At 40.7% G+C, this 15,901-nt stretch overlaps 1 protein-coding gene across 5 annotated transcripts in view; it reads left to right on the plus strand.

The window, feature by feature from the left end:
- Window positions 1–239: 239 nt before the first annotated feature.
- Window positions 240–15,901, plus strand: part of SYT1 (synaptotagmin 1) — a 339,727-nt gene continuing 324,065 nt past the window's right edge. For all 5 annotated transcript variants that reach the window (XM_068999501.1, XM_068999546.1, XM_068999531.1 and 2 more), the window contains exon 1: window positions 240–517. The gene's annotated coding sequence lies outside the window, so the exon portion shown is untranslated. The remainder of the gene's footprint in view (window positions 518–15,901) is intronic.

Consider the following 15,901-nt stretch of genomic DNA (forward strand, 5'->3'; position numbering starts at 1 on the left):
GATACCCTCCTCATCCTCCCCATCCTCATCCTTCTCCCCCGCCCGCCGCCACCCGGCCCCGCCCGACGGGGCGGACAGGGACCCGCGGCCGCGGGATGGGCGAGGCCGGCGCGGCGGCTCCACCCATGGTGGGCGCCGGGCGATTGGCCGCGGGAGCGCTTCTCCCCGCCCCGCAGCCAATGAGGGCGGCGGGCCGGGGGTGATGGGCTGCCTCTCGCGGGAGGGATTCCTGGAGACGCTGCAGTGTGGCGGCGCTCCCGGCGCCGCGCAGCCCCCGTGCCGCCTCCGCTGCCCCGCCTGCCTCGCCTTGCCCTGCCCGCCGGCGGCCGCCACCGCCGCTGAAACTTAGCGCCCGGCGCGCCGCCAGCCCGCCGAGCGCAGGGGGCTGGGGCAGCCTGCCTGCCGTGCCGGGGGCAGTCTTCCCGCGCCCCGCCGCGCACCGCAGCCTCGCCCCGGGAGCTGCCGCCGTGGGGAGAGGCTGAAGGACGGAGCCGGCTGCGCCCGCCCCGGTTGCCAGGTAAGGCAGCGCTCCGGGGCCGCCCGCAGCCGCGCCCGGGCGGCGTCGCCTCGGACGGGGGGGCTGCCCGCTGCGCGGGCGGGGGGAGAGCACATGCTCCGGGGGCGGCTGTAACGCCGCCTGCCCGCCGGCTCTGCCCGCACTGCCGGGGGGCGGGGGCCCGCCCCCGGGGCGCTCCCGGCGGGGGTGGGGGCGTTTACGGGAGGGGCGACTCAGACAAAGGGGACGCCCGCGTCTCCCCTCCTTGCTCCCCGCCCCCGCGGAGCTCCGCCGTCGCCCCCCGCCCCGGCTGCAGGAGAGGGAAGACGTCCGCTCCGCATCTCTCCGTCCCTCCCCGCCGCTGCCCGGAGCCGGCACCGAGGCGGCCACCGGGCCAACTTGTTTCTCCGGGTGTCACCTGGCGGCCGCCGCCGTGTCCCCGCCCTCGGCAGGGTGGTCGGTCCCGACGGTCGCCCCGGCGGAGGGCGGTGGGGTGCGGCGGTGTGCCCCGCCCCGGCGCTGCTCTCCCCTCCGGACCGCAGGACAACAGCTAATCATTTATGTATCAATTCACGAAAGCCTTTCGCCCATTACTTAGGCTGTCAGGCTAATGCTTTTTCTTTCCGTGCAATTTCATCTTCTCTGACACTGTTTCCTTCATACCGAATACCCCTTGCCCTGCTTTGATTTGGGGTGCGTTCTATTCTGGTTCCTAGGCGCACACGGTATGGGTAGGGGTTCAGCGCTCTGTTTAAAAGTTAATTTTGCCTATCAAACTCTACTAGGTAGAGTAGTAAGGAAGTGGCAAAGAATGTTAATATTTCTTTTGTTTCCCGTCTTCTGAAATAAAGATATCAAACGACTACTAGCTTCTGGTAGTCAGTATAGTAAATAAATGTAGTTATTGGAATGAGCCTTTATGGCACTTTCAACAATCTATAATTCAATCATCTCTGATACAAGCTGCCTTTTGCTATTATTCATCAGACCCAGCTGAGTGATTTCTGTCAGATGGGAAGCGGTAGAGAGAAATCTCTGGGTAGATGTAACTGAAAAGCTTTCCAAGTAGAGTCCTAAATGAGCACAGAAAAGCACTTGGCCACAATCTCAAGACAGATGTTGGCATCCAAATAAATCATTTCTTTTGATTGTCTGGGGGATGTCAAGTTTTATTTTCCTTGTTTAATAGCTATTTGCATGTGAAGAAGTAGCTCTGTCTTTATTACCTTGTAAACTCAATGCAGAATGTTGTAGTGCAATAATACTTCGCTGTCTCTGAAATAATATTTTCTGTACAAAGGTCAGTAGAATGATTTTAGATACGCATGCATGTTGCAGACGACAACTAGACTACTAATCTGCAGTGGTGATATTGATCCTCAGAGCTGCTGTGCAGTGTGCCATCCATGTTGCATGTTAATCTGTTATGCGCTGTTTAAATTGCTTTATTGTCCAAGAGAGTTACTTCACCCTAAGAAAGGGGAGATGGTACTTGTAGACCCAAGGGGAGTTTCCTTTCCCTGGTGAGTTGACATCTAGAGTTACAGATGGGCAGTTGTTTTAGGAGTGTCCCTGAGAAAGGGAGGGGGGAGCTTTTGGGTACAAGGACAAGTAGGCAGTGAACTAATTTGCTTGCTGAGGATATGAAATGACATCTCCTGCCATGCTTAAGTAAACCTGCTCAGGGAAAGTGTAAGGGGATTGCACATGTGTCTAGGATAGTATTTTCTTGTCTGTCTTGGAAACAAATGACCTGATTTTATGTCTTGAGTCAAATGTATATCTTTTTTTCTTCCAAGCTTTTTGAGTTTTTAGTTCTATTAGTAATGTCTGAGGGAAATATACTTTAATGTGGTCTATTACTTGGCTTGTGGTATAGTTGCTCAAAATTTGCATTCATACAATTCATAAATTGAAACTATATAGCTTAAAAACATAGTGTAGGCAGCTTGAGTGAGAAGAGATAATTTCAAGAAGAACCACAGGGCAAAAGATAATGACATACTGTAGGAAATAATCATACTCCTGCACTTGCAAAAGCATGAAATGTTCCAGTGTAGCCATTTCATACAAGCCAAATTTTCCTTCACATTAAGAGCGCCTAAGTGAGCCTTATTAATGTTTGATGCAAAAGATGCTAAATCCATTTTAAGGGTTGATACTGGAATTTAAAGAGGTAGCTCACAGACTAACAGAGCAGTTCTAATACTTCCTTAAAGCAAATGTGAAAAAAATCCGTTGCCATGTATGCCATAGCAATACAAGTGGGATATAGCCTCTTGTGTAACACTGATGGGCAAGAAACCCTTTAAAACCATAGCTATAGAACAGTGTTTCATTTAACAATCTAAAATGTTCTCCTACCTTAATAATAACTTAAATCAGATATGAGACAACCGAGGAGATGCTCAGTGTTGGTTAGCGTAGTGAAGGCGTGAGATAGGAGAAGGTTCTGTTTGTCAAAAACCTAGGAATAAAAAAAAAAAAATCTATATTTTTCCAGCTAGCATAGAGACACCGGAAACATAAAATCAATTTTTATGGTCTTTTGGCAGGGTTGGCTGTAATAAGTAAAAAGAAGGAGCAGCTTAGTGTCTTGGCAGAAGTTTTTAAGCTACTCAGCTGTACACAACTCAGTTAATTGATGTTTCCTCACATGAAAATGAAGCTCTTATTTAGCATATCGTTGTTTTTTCTTGTCCATTCAGCAGCTGGATTACAATTCTAAAAATATTTGTATGTAGTTTTATATTTGTATGCATGTTTAAACACACAGATAAACTCTTTACTGGGAACTGCTTTCTGAATAAAGCGTGCACGCAACCTTGTATTGCATGTTGTGGAAGAGACATTAAAGTTTGTGATACAAATGAAAAGGACAAGAAAATATTTTTGCATATCTGGAAGAAAAGCGTGGAGGAATTATTGTGCATGGTTACCATGATCTCCTTCCCTCTGCTGGTGATGCCCTTATAAATACGCAGTTTCACAAAGGGAAATACTTTGTTTGATTTTACTTGGATTCTCTATGGAATATTTGTTTTAAACATAACTCTGTATCTAGGAAAAAACTTAATTAGAAATACAGATAAGGGAGTAAACTATCAGTTTGTGTTTACTGCTGACATTTACTAAAGATACTCGAGGTTAAAATAAAAGCATTTGCCAAACTAAATAAACAAAGCATTAGGTTAACAAATATTTTCAGGATCGTTATGTACAAATGTCATCTTTGCTAGAGTAGGCTTTACTCCTCCCTCATACACCCCATTAAAAGAGGGAATTAGGAAATGGTGGTTATACTGTTACATCTTTTATAGAAATACCGGACACCAAAGCAGAATGCATTAGAAGGAGGACAACTGACAAGGGCTTTTCATGATTTCTTTTGGTGAGAGGCTAAGAGCAGGCTACAGGCAATCTCTTTCAGGGACTATGTGGACTAGCTGAGCAGTTTGTACAGGCAGCGTGGAAAAATTTTGCTTGTTTAAATAAAAAAAAGAAGTAAAAATATTTACTGATACTATTTTTTTTCCTGAGTCCTGTAACAACTGAAAGCTGGATAGGCACTGTAATAAGAACATCTCCTTATGTACTACTTTTGACAAATGTCTAATCAGTATGTTTTAGAGGCTGGCTTTTCTCTTCTGTTGTTTTCCCCAAGTGGCTAAAGGAGGAGCACACGAATGGGTTATGAGAGACCTGACCATATTTCTTAACCTGTTTTCTTATCACTGCCTGTCTGGAGGTATTTCCCTGAAACAGCAGGCACTGAACACTTCTCCCTCTCCATACTAGAGGGAGTGGTGTTGCCATCTTTTAAATTCTCAGAGAATTGCAAACTCAGTATGCCACTTCTCTTTTCTAGCCATCCCTAAATAGGCTTAGAGAAATCTATCAGAACATGAAACAAATCTGGACTGTCTCCTGTGCAGTGTAGTTATCTGATAAGCTTCTAATATTTACAAGATTTTTTAAATTGAGAAGATTTTACAGATTTAAAAAAAATCACAAGAAATTATCCAAATAATTAATCAGCTCTGAATTATTACAGTTATATAAAATTTCAGGAAAATAAAATTTTATTTAGGAGTGACTAAAACCAATTTGGTTCTTTTAATGATGCTATCTATAAGTTTCCTGGACACTATTCAGGATTAATGGCCAAATGTATTGTAGCAGCTTTAATCGTGTAGCCATGGCTGTAGGTAGTACAGTGCCTCAAAGCTGCTCAGTGATTGTTAATGAATTGATTAAAAACCCACTTACAAGTTCTGTTTTGTACCTTTATCTTAAGGGTATTGTTTTTCTATAATCCTGTGGTTGAAAAATCAGTGTAGCAGTTGCAAAATGGGAAAGCTGGTAACCGTTCCCCAGCTTGGTTCAGAGACATGAGTTTACCCATGAACTGTCCATGTGTTTGAATAACTGTAGATAGTGCAGTTAAAAAGAATTGGAGTGCTTTTGTGCAAAGCACTGTGGAAATAAAGATTCCTTGACAAATGGTTTATCTGGTTCAGGGTAACAATCTGAAACATGAAAATATTCTGTTGCGTACAGAAAATATGTCTGTGTACAGATGACCACTAGATCTCTTATTTGGAAAGCTTAATGACCACTAGTAGCTTGTAGGGTGGGTTTTTTTTTTGTTTGTTTGTTTTCTTTGGTGTTGTTTTTTTTGTTTGGTTGTTTGGTTTGGGTTTTTTTGTGGTTGGTTTTGTTTCTACTTCTTTCCAAAGCTATGGACAGTATTTCTTTATAAACATTTATTTCTGTAATAAAGTATTAGAGTTGGCACGAATTCTTAAAATGTGTGATGATACAGATAGAGTGGGAGGTGGGTTATATTTTTTAATTTTTTTAGAGAATGAAGTAGTAAGGAGAACTTAGTGGTATGATGTGTTGATAGAAGACACAATACATTGGCGAACAGTTGACGTTTAAAGAAAGGTAGAGTAATACATCCCAGTCAAAACAGTTTTGAAACATTTTTTAAATTAAAAAAGGACTCTGTGTTTCTTGTTGAAATTGTAAGCTTTGTGTTTTGAATTCAGAAAGTCATTTTATTTAGTTCAGGGTCATGTTCTAATTGTAAAAATAATACTGTAGAACAGCACTATTGTCCATGTGAACAGTTTTGGTTTTTTTTCCATGTAATAAATTGCAGAACAGATAGTGTATGGGGAATTGCCATCTCCATTATTCCAACTCTTTTCATTACCTTTGACAATGATCTGGAATAAAATACAAAATCCATATTCATGAGAATACTTCTGGTTTTTTTGTGCCAGTTTAAATAAAGTTGGAAAAAGTGCTATTATATACTGATTTAATTTGGCTTCTCATTCTACAACATATGAATATATTTTTTAACAAAGTGCAGTGTAATACTTTTGCCTGCTTCCAGTTTAAAAAAAAAAAAAGTGAGTCCCCTCTAAATACTAATTCTGGGAATAATTGGGGATTACATCCAGGGAACATGATCTGCTCTTGTTTTAAAGAGAAAAAAGCTGAATGCAGCTGTAAACACTGGAGTGTTAAGAGTAGGAAAGGTGCCGATCTCAAAAAAGATGTTGGATGACTAGAATTAGTTTAGAGGAGGGGCTTGAGTTGTCTCATTTGAGATGTGTCCAATCTGTTTCTTAATGGGACTCCTAAAAGCTTACCATTCTCTTTGCAAAGCTAGATATGCTGAAAGGCTCCTTGTTGCCCACACAGTGAAAATACTAATAATATTACTTAATAATATTAAATTGTGCCCTGATACGTAGAAGCTCACACAGCAACCTGGCTGGGCACACAATCTACAGGAGCCCAGACTAGAAATGAGGTATCAGTGTTTTGTCCATCAGATTAGCAGGTGTATGAACCACCTTACTGAGCAGATGACACCTTTCTACTTGTAGTCTGTAGATCAGTATTTTCTTTCCTTTTATTTCGCCCAGGTACAAGTTCTAGATTTGATGTTGAAATTGCTGGATTTGTGATTTGTGTTAATCCTTGGGAATGGAGGAGGTAATCATTACGCCTGTCCTTTTGACCTAAAAATCACTAACCTGTTGAACTTGCTGCTATTAACTCCTATTGTGTCTCTTGCATTAAACAGCTTTTGTTGTAAAAGATGTGACATGTTGCATAGTGTGAAGAGGTTCTGTCCAAACTTCCCTTAAGCTGCCCTTGTATGTTATAATCCTATTTTGTCTATTGTTACTGACAAGAAATTTTTGTTTATTTATCTAACTAGTGTTCATCTTTGAGACCTGATTTAAAGCCCCTTGAAGTTGATGACTCTTCTTTCCATTTATTTTGTTCCTCTGATGTGTCTTAAAACTATAAATTGTGATTATTAGTAGGTACTTCACTTAAAAAGAGAATGCCTGTTACCGTTCAAGATGTGGGAGTTCCAATGCCCTGTGCCTCATTGTTATGACCTGGATTTGTGTAAATAGGCCTTAGTTTCCAGATGCCCATCAGTGAGATAATACCAGAAGGACAGTCTTCTGTTAAACTCATTCTGGAACTGGCTGTGCAGGTGGCAAACCTTGTGGCTGACATCTGAGGCAGGGAATCCCATCACCATTCTGCTTTGCACCAGGGTAAACTTGTCTTGGTTAGCATCTTCCATGTCCTCTTTCCATGTGTCAGGCTATGGGTAGTTAATTGGTGGCATTGGTAAGAAAACAGGTATCTCTGATGAGAGGGCTACCTTTGAGAGTGTCTTCCCACTGAATTGCCAAAGATGTCCTTTAGTAATCCAGCTGAGGGCAGAAGGCAAGCACATTTTTGGCTGCAAGTTGAATATTGGTTGAATTGCAGGATTTCTAGATCCTGAAATTAAAGTTTATGTATTTTCTAACAGCCCAAATATTTAATTAAAATGTGTCTGTTACACTGTTGCATTTGATAACTGTATCTGGGACATACTAATATTTCCTTATGAAATGTCTGACACTGGATGCCTTTCTTTTCAACAGTTTTAATTTCTTCATAGTTGTTTTTCATATGCTAATAACAAGCAGTTACCTTGCACTTGCTCATCATCTTCAGCTTTCTTACTTCATGCTTTGTTAGCTTACTCAGCTGCTAGTTGGAGCAGAGAAACACCAGGCAGTATCCATGCGACCTTGACAGAGGTCACTTGCTTCTTCATGATGTGCTGCAGCTGTGTAAGGCCTTTGCTGCTCTTATCTTGTATGTTTGCTTTATTTTTGTAAATCTTGCATAATAGGATTGATATTTTGGGGGTTTTTTGTTAATATGTATTTACTGCCTTTTTTTTTTGCTAGCTTACTGAGAAAATGCTGATAGTGAAAAATGGAAGTAAAATCATCTGGGACAAAACCACCTGAAGTCACATGCTATAGTTTTTTCTTGCGTTTATCAATTTCAAAATATATGTCCATTTTTTATAATGACTTGGGCTTACTTTAATATTTGATATGAAAATACTGGCTTTATAAATCGTACACTGGCTAATAATTGTGAGCTGTTTACTCAGAATCAATTATTCTTTGTAAATATTGATGAAAGTTTTGTTGCAGGTGAGCAAGGCATGAAACTCACCATGGAAATCAGCATTTTAGAGGAAGAATAATAGTAATGAATATTTTATCTCTATATCAAGCAGCTAGAGCTCAGATTTTTGAACTGAGCGCTGCTTATTCATGTAGTGTCAATTAGTTTCTAAAGCAAAAACCAGCTAAATGTCCATTAAAGGTGATGAACCAGTCTTTTGCAGGCATAGTAGGGACTGTCTACATTGTTACTTAAGGATTCAAATGAATCCCAAAAGCCCAAACTTTTTTCTGCCTTTCCAGATATCTGTACCCATCAATGGAATTCCAAAATGTATGTATTACATGTAGTTGAAAGGAACAACAATTGCCATAATTTTAATGGAACATGTCAATATTACTCTAGTTACAGCTTTTTTGAATTTCCTTTCAGTAGTAAAATTAAACTTGAAACATTTTATTTGCTTTGTATTGAAATTTGGCTCTTAAAATGTCTATGCACTTCAGCTACTTTTAAAACAACGTAGGAATTCAGTGGTGTTTACTGATTTCACAGAATAAAGCTAAATTAATTGCTGGAAGGGATCAAGACCTGGCATTCCCTAGTCTGTGGTTTCACTGTGCCTTCTTCCACTCAGTTCTATGATTCTTTCTGTGATGAAGAAAAGTAATCTTTACTGAGGAGGTAAAAATCCAACCTCTTGGCATAGTTTGCAGTGTTGGCGTTAGATGTTTAAAGTAGGAGAATGTGTAAGTCTGAAAGGATGAACTCAAGGGTAGTCCAAAGGTCATAGGTGGATGCAGTTAGTACTGAGACTAGTTGAAGACCTGTTCAGATTGTTATAGTTAACAAATTGTTAAAGGTTTTGTCTTCCAGAGGCCAAATGTTGGCTTCTTCATGGGTCCTTTTGGGACAAGTGTATTGATCATTCTGAATACCTTAGGGGTTATGCTGATGAGATAATACAAGAAGTTATCCTCAAACTGTGAAAAATACTAGCTCAGCTTGTCCTGCTTGCAGCTATAGTGCTGTTAAGATACTTACAGGTAGTTGCTTCGATCAAACTTAGGGATAATTGTATTGAATAAATTCTAGGTACAAATTTTAGGTGGAGTATAGTAAATAGTGTAGAACTGTGCTTAGTGTTTATCTAAAGCTGTGGTACTTGGAAAAAAAAGAGTAGGGTGATGTACTGAAACTTTTCCACTCCTAAAGACCATCAGCAAGTTTATTGATTGTGGTTAGTCAAGTTCTAGTTTGAAGCTGTTGTCTCATTATTATTGGCTGTATGAGTTTTCTGGAGGAACTAAAGGTGACAGGCTGAGCAGTGAGGTGTGCAAGTGGAGGGGCTCCATGTTGTTCCATGACAGCCAAACATTCCGTACCTATTGGTGCAGAGATAAAGATGGTGACCTACACAAACTCTGCCTAGCAGAGGTAGAACTAAATCTTAGCTGGCTGGTTTCAGCAAGTTAGAGTCTGAGACAACATGTAATCCTCATAGTCACCATATGGGACAGCACCCTTGTAGATGTGGATACAGTTACAGCATGTACAAGTGCTGCGAGTTTTAACACTAGTAAATATGTGGGTTTTTCCCTAGATAAGGCACAGAAAGCGAGCCTTAAATGAACATGTGCTAAAATCTTCCCTGTTACAAAATAACTGCTTCAGGCCATGTTGCTTTTTCTGTTGGATATGGTCTAATATTGTTCTTCCAATTCTGGCTCACTTAGACCAGAATTCTTGTTAATGTGTTTTTAGTGAATAACATTTTTTTTTAGATGAGCTGAATTATGTTTCAGAAATACAGTTCTAATTTTTTCCCTTCAAAGCACTTTTATAGTTGAGTTGGAAGACTGCATTAAAAAACCATTTATTGTCACCATCACTTCAAATAGCAAGTTAGGCTTTTAAACCTGTTTACCTGTTTTGTTTTTGTAGGCTGCTTGCTTGCCTGGACACATGGGAAAAATCAAAAGCAAACATCATAATGTGTGGTGGCCATGCTTCTTTTTTTTTTTCCCCTTTTCTTTTTATGTATGGGTGCTCTGTTAACACAGTGAATTCCAGATGTGGGTTGTAACTGGCAGCAGTTGTTTCATCAAGAGCTGCTTCATGTTTGTGAGGAACAGTGTTTGCTCTGCAGTCTCTTTAGAACAGGGCCTGACATATCTTGTAATGTGTTTGTACTGTGCCTAACATAATAGGATCCAGATCTTTGACTGGGGACATGGACTGTTGTGCAAAAAAAAAAAAAAAAAAATTAGTCCAAGTGTTGGAAAAAGTGCCATCATTTAAGGCCCCCAGAGATCAATAAACAACTCGTTGCTGTAACCATATCAACCCTATCCTTCAAAGGGATTTTAATTGTATCATGGAAACTTCATACTTGCAAATGTGAGCACTTGTCTGTTTGGCATTCTGCCAGATATAAATATATTTTGCTGGTTGCTAAGTACTGTTAATACTAGGGGACACACACAATACTGCACATCCAGTTTGGAGCTCTGTTTAGAAACTATGATCGGTTACTCTTTAAAACCTCTTTACCTTCACCCTGGCATAAATTATAAAGTTTTCAGTTTTAAATAGAAAAAAGTTTCCTGTTTCCCAGTAATCATGATTTTCCATCTTCCAGTTAAAAACTGGGTAAGCTGTTAGACTTGCTACTGAAGAAGGCTATTTTATGTATAATGCCATGCTCACAACTGGGATTTGAATTATTTACAGGTGGGATGGTACAAACGATCTGGATTTTAGCCTTCTGCTGCCAGGAGGGAATTTACCTGACATAAAGGAGATAAACTAGTTTCAGCTCCAGTAATACTTAAAAGACTAGCTACTTCATACCAAAAAGTAGCTTCTATGATAAAGGAATCAGCAAAATTCTGCTACAGCAGCTTCCCCAGTACAGGAGCCAGTTTATCTCTCCAGAGGTTGATGTAATTATTGGAGATTTCTGCTCCCCCTCTCAATGAGAGGGTGATACAGGAGAACACCTAATACTACTCTGATATATGATAGCATAAATGGACAAAACAAATACAAAGCCAAAACCATAGCTGCCCAGATAGCCTGTCTTGGAGGCAGACATGAAGATTTCAGGTAAAGATCTTAGAAATAGCTTTTTGTGAAGTGTGCAAGTCTGTACGCATCAGTCAGTCATTTATATTACATAGGCGCCAATCAAAGTAGTGTCATATTGATGTGATGAAATATAAATCCCGTATGACAGATGGGAATCAATGGCAGAGGGAGATTAAGGATAGGATTCATCTCATTTAAGTTTAAATACCTTCAGAAGGTGATTCATTTGACCTACCTGAGGCATCTGTCTTGGTGTGAGATGGACTGCTCTCTGGAGCTATCTGTTCCTTTCCAGTGACTGTAAGAAGTCTGGGATTACTGGATGAGATTTAACCAGCCAGTTTCTAGGCACCTGACACGGGACACTTGAATCCCAAGTGATGTGTCTAAGGCCTTATGGGAAACCCATGGCAATGCTGAGAATTGAACACAGGTTTTGTGGTTCCAAGTTAATGCTAATCAGAGTGTGTCTTTCTGCAGAATCTTACAGTGCAAAAAAAGCCCTAAGAATAACCTTTATATCTTAGAGATCTTAATAGTAATGAAAAGTTTACTGTCAGCTCCACAGAAGGATGGATATCTTGTCAGTAAAATTGTAAATAAAGGTCCTTTGTATTGGGAGTGACAATATTTTACTTGTAGTTATGGGCAGTTTGAAGTCAGACTTGTCCAGTCTGTGCTGATGAAAGTGGGCTTCCATGAGAGGAAGCACCTTATATTACTGTGAATCACATCAAGTAAGAGACTCGATGTTTTCTGAAACCTGAGTATGAAAGCTGATGTGGGGAGTGATACTGGCTCCAGCAGGTTTTGGATCTTGCCTGAAGCATGCAGGGAACCAGTCAGGTCTGCACAAGTGGTGGCACACTTGGCAAAGTGTGAGAATTACTTCTTCTCTGGTAATTTGGTCAGCAAAGCTCTCGGTGGAGAGAAGAAAAGCAGCAGCTCAGGTGTTGCTAGGTGTATTTTCCCTCTCTGAACCTGCAGTAAGTTTTGGACCTGAATGAGCACAGTGCTTTTAGGCTTTACCTTGGTTCTTCCTTGCTTGCCTCCCTGCACATACCCAACCCATCCCTTCCTCCTTAACCTAATTCAAGGCTGTAGTTTTAGTGTAGCTTGTGAGTGCAATGAAGTCATATTTTCTGAGCTGTAGTGCATGATCTGTTTAAGTAGCTTTGTGTAGTTTATATGTAGAAATCTGCTCAGATGATCCTGTCCCAGCTGTGAACCAGAACATCCTAGTAATATGTGACCCTCTTTAATTCATGGCATCACATTTCTTTACGTGGGAATGTACTGTGATATTAAAGCTTCAGGGTGTAAATGTTTGGGGTTTTTTTTCAGTTGATTGCTGTGGTAAAAAGAAGGAAATAAAATGTGCTATATTAAGCCAAAAGAGAAGCTGGCAATGTGAAGAGTAAAATAGGATGTGTATTTTAAGCTTATGTAATTTCTGCTGCTAAAACTTGGGAATTGGCCACTGGTTTCATAGTACTGTGCACAGTAGAAATTGTTAGATCTAAAGTTAAATCAGAATGGTCTAGAAAGAAAAGTCTAGTACTCTGAAAAAATGTATTACAGCAAAATGGTTGTCTTGTTCACATGGATCATGAGAATTTCTCATTCTCTTCCAGCCTCCTTTCAGCAGCTAAACATGATGATTTTATAGCTAAATGAACCTTTATAAGCTAGACATCAACTATGTATAAATGCAGAACAGTACATCTAAAACCTGTCACACTTCAGAGTACAACTGTTTTCTCTACAAATATGGAAATTGTCACTTATCTGCATTCTCTCCTTGCCCTATTTCCCCCCCATATGTTGATATTCACCCATGTGAAAGAGGCCAATTATAGATTGGCCGTTGTATAAATAATGCAGAAGTTGTCAGTGGCAGAGAAAAATTTATGCTAGAAGACTGAAGGTTTGAATAAGGAAATAAAAGCACCTTCTAATGAGAGTAGTGATCTCTGTTTCTGTATTACTTCATGTTAGAAAAGGTATTTAACACCCCCCCCCTCCCATCCCCCTAGTTTTAGGAGTTATAATCCTTAATCTGAGGACTGTTTTTAAAAATAAAATCCTGGTTCAATTTTCAGTCAGAATATTTTCCCCTTTGGTGTTTTCCCCCAGGCTCTCCTGGAAGCAGGCAATGGGTCTTTCCCCTTGGCAGGGACTGGCGCTAAACAGCTCTTGAACTGGAGGGATACCCCAGGACCATGTCAAGGCTCATAGAGAGTGGGCATCTCTTCCCCCGCAGAGGGGAATGCATTTCTTCAAATGCAGAAAACATTTGGAAAACATAGTGCAATCTGGAGTCAGGCCACCTTGAAAGTAAATTAATTAGGCTCATTAAAGGTGAAGCCACAAACTTCAGAGCAGCTGGGCTTGATTCTCAGTAGCTTCTGCTGGTAGAGCCAGAGCATGGGCAGGTGCTGGGGCACAGGCTGGCTTGGAGCTGCCGTGAAGTTGGCCAAGCTAAATAGCACATTGTTAGTGTGGCTTGTCACTGGCCTGCGCTTCTGGACGGTGGTCAAAGTGTAATCCCTGATGATGTACAGAATTTGTTTAACTTCTTGTCCCCTTCCTGCAGCTGCTGTTTCTCTTGAGTATTACAGAGGCTGCTGTGGCCTTAAATTTAGTTGTGTTTAAGCATCCACTCGGAAGGCGTCAGCGACCTGACAGGAGCCTTCAGCGAAACTTGCTGGGCTGTGGGGCTGTTGGTTCTGTGGTGCCTCAGACTGAGGCATCAGCACCAGATGAACGATGTGCTAGCCCTTGCCTCTCCTATCTGACTCCTCATTTCCCACAATGATGATTTTAATGTAGTTAGAAAGGATACTTTTACAGGATAAGGATACTTTTTAAAGGATACTTTACAGCAGGAGATAAAGAAAAGCCCGTATCTTTTGTCTTTTGTGAGTCTTAAAACAGGAGTAGTAAGGAGGTAATCAAGTATCTCCTTTTTTTTTTTTTTTTTTAAATTTGGGTTTTTTGGGGGGGTTGGAGTTGTTTTGTTTTTGTTTTTTTTTTTTTTTGTTGAGGAAGCTGCAATTTTCCTCGTTAGCTTTACTCTTCTGTGATTGAGCTGTTTGTTTCCAGATGGCTCCTATGTATGCAGGGACAGGGATACACACGGCCCAATCTGTTCAGCTGCCGGCCTTGCATCAAACAGCCCAAGGTGCTGGGCATGCTGACTCATTTGGAGCAGTTGGGCAGCCCCTCCTGTAGCAGTTACTCTGGTGCTTTAATTTCCAGATAGGCAGGGTTTGAAGTAGCATCCTTCTGTGGGCAGGGGAGATTTCAAGGTTCAGAAACTGATATGTAAAACTGCAGCCTCCTATCACCTTTCTAATGAAATTGAATTTATCAGTGTTTCTAAATGTGTCTGCTGTACCAAAGCACTTTGAACTTTTTTATTCAAGGTGTTGGTTTCGGTAGCTATTTCTCTTATCCATTCTGCTATAGCAGAGTTCTTAGTGTAATATCAGGTATGTCAGGTGAGGTATGTAAACAGTTATGTTTTTTTCCACATTTGACAAAAGTATTCACCAGAGAACAGAGATGGTGTGTGAAAATACAAAGTTAGCACCATGTGTTTGCAGGTACAATGTCAATCTTGCAGAGATCTAAGCAATACTTGCTTTTTCTGTTTTGGAACACCCAAATACAGTTCTTTGCCTATGGCTCCGTTAGGATTTGAATTGACCAAACAGATTTCTATGTATTTTTCTTCCCTTACATGTGCCCCTCTTCTGTGCTTTTTGAAACTGTGAGGGGAGAAGGATGGGAAATGTAATTAAAAACAGGTACTACAATAAGCTCTGGTTAGGAGGCAAATAACATTTAATGTTTTTAGCCTTTACAGTTAAAGGCTAAAGAGGCAACCTATATATAATGAAAAAGTAACTGTCATTAATGCAGTAGATAAGGTGATGAGGTATCACCCTATAGAGACTATGTTTATCACTGATTTAATGAATTAATCAACTGTCTGCAGTTGTTAGAGCCTGGATTTCTGAGTGTTTTTGTTGTGTTTTCCCAGAAACCGTGGTGGTGGTTGGGTAAGCCCTGAAGTCCCCATGGTAAGGTGCTCATTCTGTGCAGTGCTATGTGCATGTGAATTGCTGAGCATCTGGAAATCCCTTGGACATTAAAGTGATCTTTACAAGTGAAAGTGCACTCCTAGCTAAAATACAAACTTCTGAAATGGAGGTGTGAGATACCACTGAAAAAGTGTAGATTTAATTTTTCTGGAAGATTTTGTAGAAACCTTTCACCATACCAGGTTATTTACATAAGAGAAACATAGCGTATCTAGGCTGAGAATCTCTTCAGACAACAAATTATTAATATGTTGTCTGGGAATAGAATCATTTAGGTTGGAAAAAGCATCTAAAATCATTGAGTCCAACCATTAAAGGTTGTGAAGGTGTACCAGGCAGATAAGGTGAATATTATGAGATATTTTAAATAGCTTATGAAAAGAGCATAATTTTCTGGTTAGGCTTGTTTGTGTTGTTAGGTTTGTTTATATTGGGTTTGTTGTTTGTGTGTGTGTGTGTGGGGGGATTGTTTGGTTTGTTTTTGTGTGTTTGTGACTTCTTTGGTTGTTCAGTTGGTTCCTTGCCTTCCCCCCAACTCTTCTGAACATTTAAACAATTACAGTTGCAGTCCCTGCTTTAGTCAAAGCAATGCTATTGAACCCTAGGACTTCTTACTATGGTTTATCAGAAAATGTGAGGGCTTCTGAAACCTTAGTCACCTGGTTGTTATTGCAGCAAGATTTTGTCTTGA

This window comes from Aphelocoma coerulescens, chromosome 1A (assembly GCF_041296385.1).
Source record: "Aphelocoma coerulescens isolate FSJ_1873_10779 chromosome 1A, UR_Acoe_1.0, whole genome shotgun sequence".
Taxonomy (NCBI): Eukaryota; Metazoa; Chordata; class Aves; order Passeriformes; family Corvidae; genus Aphelocoma; species Aphelocoma coerulescens.